Source organism: Lynx rufus, unplaced genomic scaffold (assembly GCF_022079265.1).
Source record: "Lynx rufus isolate CCGP_SWC_20201006 ecotype Redwood Valley unplaced genomic scaffold, mLynRuf1.p SCAF_5, whole genome shotgun sequence".
NCBI lineage: Eukaryota > Metazoa > Chordata > Mammalia > Carnivora > Felidae > Lynx > Lynx rufus.
The window spans coordinates 62,848,456-62,854,455 of record NW_025814867.1 but is presented as its reverse complement, the minus strand read 5'-3'; positions in this window follow the sequence as shown (position 1 = coordinate 62,854,455).

Below are 6,000 nucleotides of genomic sequence, written 5' to 3'. Positions count from 1 at the left end.
GGATTCTACACCATGTGTCCAGTTAAGTTCATCAAAGAGCTCTACAACAGTATGGAATAAAGACTTAGAAGTGCTTAATGCAGAATTTGAGGACCCAGATAAGTAGAGAGAAGAAGCAGAATAGATTGCAGACACCAAAGGAAGACTATTTCAGTGCTAAGTGATAAATATAGCTCCTAGATTCTGTATCTTAGTGTGTGTGTGAAGAGGGCTGTCCCCTAGGAGAAAGAGGAGATTCTGATTCTGTCTCTCTGGAGTCATTTCCCAGGACCTTGGGGCTATGAGTGGCAGACTGCTTGAGGTGACCACTGTAGGAGAATTGAACAATTTGGAAGAAAGAATGGATATCATCCTGTTACAGGAAGTGCTCAGGAAGTGAGGTAGGCTGAATTTAGAATGGATGGGGTGGTGGTCTAAGGAATTTAGAGCCAAGAAGCAGAACAAAGGATGCTATTACCCTAGTCCCTAGGACTGGGAGGGTCATCCCTCCAGGGTGGGACGGGTGAGACTTCTGAGGATTGAAAAATTCTCACAGTGGGCAGAACTCTTGGGGGTGAGTTTACTTATCTGGGAAAGGCAGAGCCCAAACTCAGAGCCCTAATTTAGGAGACCCTGAAGTGATTTCAGTAGGAGGAAGTGGCTGGAAAGGGGGAGGGGAGTTAAGCAGACGATGGATGGCCATCTGCCAGGTGCTGTCCTGCCAGTGTCCTGGCATCTTCCTTGGCAGTGTGACTAGAAAGAGTGCAATCCATCACAGTCTGTGATGTCCCTTCTTCTCCACCCAGAATACAGTAAAACATTTTCTCTTTCTATGAGCCAAGGTTCTGGTCAGGAATGGACTGTATGTGTGAGTCAGTGTTGTTTTTCCCTTTGGTGTTTGGAATTAGCTTAAAAGATGGGTGCCTTGTATGGTGGGAAACATAACTACCCTAACTCTGTTCTGCCATGGGTGGTGAGTAGCTGGACAGTAGACTCGGGTTGTATCTTCTCCCTTGATTCTTCCTCTTGTTGTTCTCCTTCTTCTGATTTCACAGCTCTCGCTCTCTCTCTGGTAGAGCTTTTGGTCAGGCTACAGATGCGCTTTGGGACATTTGCTCTGATGAGAGGTTTCCTCGGTAGTTTCTACTTTAAACAGAATACATTAGGGGCGCCTGGGTGGCTCAGTCGGTTAAGCGTCCGACTTCAGCTCAGGTCACGATCTCTCGGTCCGTGAGTTCGAGCCCCGTGTCGGGCTCTGGGCTGATGGCTCAGAGCCTGGAGTCTGCTTCCGATTCTGTGTCTCCCTCTCTCTCTGCCCCTCCCCCGTTCATGCCCTGTCTCTCTCTGTCCCCAAAATAAATAAACGTTAAAAAAAAAAATTTTTAAAAAAAACAACAAAAAACAAAAAAACAGAATACATTATACATTTTCCTATGCTTGAAGGCCTCTCCCCCTTGACGCAAATGCTTGGGCCCCCCGTAGCCCACATCCTCCAGTGCCACACATCAGTGGCACAGGTTGGGTTTTGACAGTGATCTTCAGGTACCCAGTGAAGAACCATCTTTGCAAGAATGGTGGGATGGCAGGACCCATGATGAGTATGAAGACTGATGTCTCCAGTGCAGGAGCATCACAGTGATCCCCCAAAGGGAAATATACTCTTTAGTTTTGTGCTTCCCAAGGCATGCTCTTAGGAGGGGTATGGTTAGGAAGATGTATAGTTACAAAGCAGGGTTTCTAAGTTTTTATAACAGCTGGTTTATCATCTGGATAAACTCTGTAACTCTCTGATCCTTTTTAATGTGAAATTTGCTGTTTTCTATATAGGAATGCAACTGCGGAAGTAAAAAGTGCAGAAACCTGGCTACTCCCTGCCACGCACCCCATCCCCCAAAGACACAGAAGGGGAGCTGAAATTGCTGAGTATTTTTTTAGGCATCAAAGAGCTGAAAAATGTTGAGAGGGGACTGACAGCAAATGGGCTGATGAATGTATTATGGACTGAATGTCCCCTCACCAAATTCATATGTTGAAATCCTAACCCCCATTGTGATGCTATTAGGAGGAGGGCCCTTTGGGAAGTGATTAGGTCATGAAGATGGTGCCCTTGTGAATGGGATTAGTGTCCTTCTAAGAAGAGACACAAGAGTTTGCTGTCTCTGGTTTCCACCACGCGAGCATACAATGACAGGCCGGCAGGCTTCACCCTGGAAGAAGGCTGTCACTAGAAGTCGACCATGCTGGCACCTGGATTTTGGACTTCTAGCCTTGGACCTGTGAGAAATAAATTTCTTTTGTTTATAAGCCACTCAGTCTGTGTCATTTTATTATAGTGGCCCAAACCGACTAAGACAAGAGGTGATAAAAAATTTTTATAGCAACAAGGTGTTTGAAACTCTTGCTTTTATGTTTTATTTGATGAGAAGGACTTCTTAGCAGGATGAAAGGAAGTAGGCATTGAATTCAATGTAATAATCAGTCAATAAACTTTATGTCACTCTAGCCAGCAAAATAAAATTACCTAGTAGGGAATGAGCCAAAGGGGTAGTGGTGAAATATACTAGAAATGCATTTTGTTTTTTAAATGTGCACAGCCTAAAAGCATTCCGATTTTTTCAAAATGCCACCCAATCATGTTAGGCAAACTATTGCATTTCTGGGGAGATTACTTCTCATGGCTGCACAATGACATCTTGTGACTATTAGCAGATATATCAAAGGCCTCAGACCTTGTACTTTTGGCTTCTGTGAAGAGACATTCATTTTCCCCAGGACAGGATGGACAAGTACAATAAATTGCCTACAACTCTCTATAAAACAGACCTTTCATATAGCTGTAATAAAATTACAATATAAATATTTACCATCATGAGTAACTGCATTTGCTTGAAGTTATTATCTTAGTATTGATAGAATAAAAAATTCCACAGATTTTATTTTTTATTTTTATTAAAATTTTTAAACACTTTATTTATTTTTGAGAGACAGAGAATGAGAGGGAGATTCAGAATCTGAAGCAGGCTCAAGGCTCCAAGCTGTCAGCACAGAGCCCGATGCAGGGCTTAAGTCCACAAACTATGAGATTATGACCTGGGCCAAAGTCAGCGCTCAACCAACTAAGCCACCCAGGTGCCCCATAAATATTCCACAGATTTTAAATAGCAAATACGCATTTTTAAATATACTATCAGAAAATATTAGAACACACACATAATGTATATGATAACTCAATAAGATTAAAAAAACTTTTGTTATGGAAAATTTTCAAACATATATAAAAGAAGAATGAACAGCATAGTGAGCCTCATGTACTCATAACCCAGCTTCAATAAGTATCAACTCATGGTCAAAGTTGTTTCACCTATACTCCCACTGACTAATACCCTCTCTTCTCAATGGATTTTTTGAAGCAAATCCATGGCATGATATTGTTGGAAGAGACACTCTTTTCTGGGTCTCCTTTGTTCCTACAGATCTTTCTGGGTGGGCCAAGATTGCAAGATCCTGACTGTTCTTTCATCAGGGCCAATTTTCAGGGTTAATTATGTACTGGTAACCTTAAGAAATGACATAATATCTCTTCCCCACTCCCCTCCAACATTCCATCCCCAGCCCAGTCAAAGAGCAGGCTTGCTTACTGCTTGCTATAAAATTAGTGGGTTTCCCAAGCTCAGTGCTCTTCAGCTGTGATGCAAGACACTGCATGTACAGGCGATCTCTAGGCCCATCTTTATTACCCTTGCGGCACTTGAGAGCAAGGAAAACCAACACAAATATGCTAATGTTTGGGCTTCTTGTTGTGTCATGAGTAATAAAGTCCCTTGTCTCTGACTCAAGAGTCTTGAGTGTTCTGCCAGACTCCATTTAATTTAAAAAATGTGTGATTTAAATCATTTTTAAGTGTACAATTAAGTGGCATTAATTACACTCACAATGTTGTGCAACCATCATAACTACCTGTTTCCAGAATGTTTACATCTATGTGATTTGAATCTTTAGTATCTTTTAATCTATTGATTTTCCTTTTTCTTCTCTTTGTTTTTCTTTGCAATTTGTTTGTTGAAGAAAATCAGGTCATTTCTACTATATAGTTACTAAAACAGTTTCTACCATGCAGTTTCCCACAGTTTGGATTTTGTTATGGACTTCCGTAAGGAGGCATGTATTGTCTGGTAGTTTCTCTATTCGTAAGGGTACCAGCCATTCGTGGTCATCAGCTAGATCTTTATTTTTTAGGGGTGCAAAATGATGATATGCAAATTCTATTTTTGCTTTCTAAGAGCTGTAATAAATACTTCCATTATAGAAACAGTTGCATAGCGCTCCATTGTGTGGATGTTTATTCAGTCTGTCTACACAGAGTATTTCGTAAGTTGAAGATCCTAATTAGCCAACACAGTTTCATTGTGATTGGTTTTCAAACATAGGAGAGACTTCTTTTTGTCGCTGTCCTTTCTTCTATTCTCACAAAAGGTACAGAGTATGCTCAAGACTAAAGTAGTATTTGCCGAAAAGGTAAACACTATTTCTATATGATAATGTGGGTGAAATGTTCATTCCCCAATACCATTTCTGTCTCTAAAGCGGGTTTGTTGTTAAAAAGTACCCCGGAGTTTTTCATCTGGAAAGAAAGTAACCTTAGTGTGCACAACCACCTCCAGCCTCCTTCCCTGCCTCCCCCCCTTCCACCGGAAGAGTGCAGGGCGCTGAGGACCCTCCTTCACCTACATCCTCTGCTTTTTTATGCATGGATCTAAGATTAAGCACAGTGCTTTTTTTGGTGATAGTATATGCCAGGAAGGCATGTCAGAACACTTTCCTTAGTGCGACTTTGAGACACATGTGTTCAAGTGAATCAGTTCCCAACTCGATTGACTCATTTAGCAGGGATAAGAAATTTAAAACTGTCATACGGATTGAACCACATGATCCTTTTCCCACTAAAAATATTAATTAAACTTTCCTTTTTATCCCCCACCATAACATCTGTTAACTCACATTTGGTATCTTGTGAAACTTTTCTATGCTGAGAATTGTAACAGTTGAAAGGGCATGTGACAAAACTTTGTAAAATTTTGAAATTTTCCCAGATTATTCCTCTTTTTCTCCTTTTCTCCCTCCTCAGTCTCTCTCTGTCTCTCTTTCTCTCTCCATAGAAAGTAAGTTAGCAAATCCACAAGGATATTTGAAAGTACAATATAATTTTATGTTGGCAAAAACCCCTTGCTGCTTTCAGATTAAAAGTGAAAGAGAGCAAAGCTTGATGATGTTAGCCTGGATTGTAGGGAAATAACTTCAAAAACCCACCTTTAAACCAAAAAGTGAATGTGGGTACCAGCCTATACATGTTGTACAATGCACTTTATTTGTTTGTTTAAGTTATCTATTGCTGTGAAATAAATTATTCCAAAACTTTGTGGCTGAAAACAACACATTTATTATTTTGCAGTTTCTGTGGGTCAGGAATCCAGGAGCGACTCAATGGAGACCTCTGGTTCAGGCCCTCCATCAAGCTGTAGGCAGAAGCTGCATGTGTAGTTATCTCGACACTTCATTGAGGAGAAGCCACGTTCAAGTTCCTTAATGTGGCTTTTGACAAGCCTCAGAAGATTTGTTTCCACGTTCCATCACTCAGGCTCTCCACAGGGCTGCCTGGACTCATAGAAGCTGGCTCCCTCAAGAGCAGGGATTCCAAAGAGAGAGAAAGAGCATCCCAGACAGAAGAACCAAAGATGTGACATCCATCATGATTTTCATATTATGTTCACTAGAAAAGAGTCAGTAAGTCCATCCCACCTAAGAGGGGAGGGCGTTACACGAGGGCACAGGGACCGGGAAGCAGGGATCATTGGGGGCTACCTTCGAGGCTGTCTGCTACAGTTTCTTCATTTTAAATGTAAATTTTAAAAATAGAAAATGCATTCTCATCGTTGGACATTTAAAATGTACAGGAGGGTATGTGCTAAGTTTCCCTCATGCCCCTGTTGCCAGTCCCTTCCTTGAGCAAACTCCTAGCCGTTT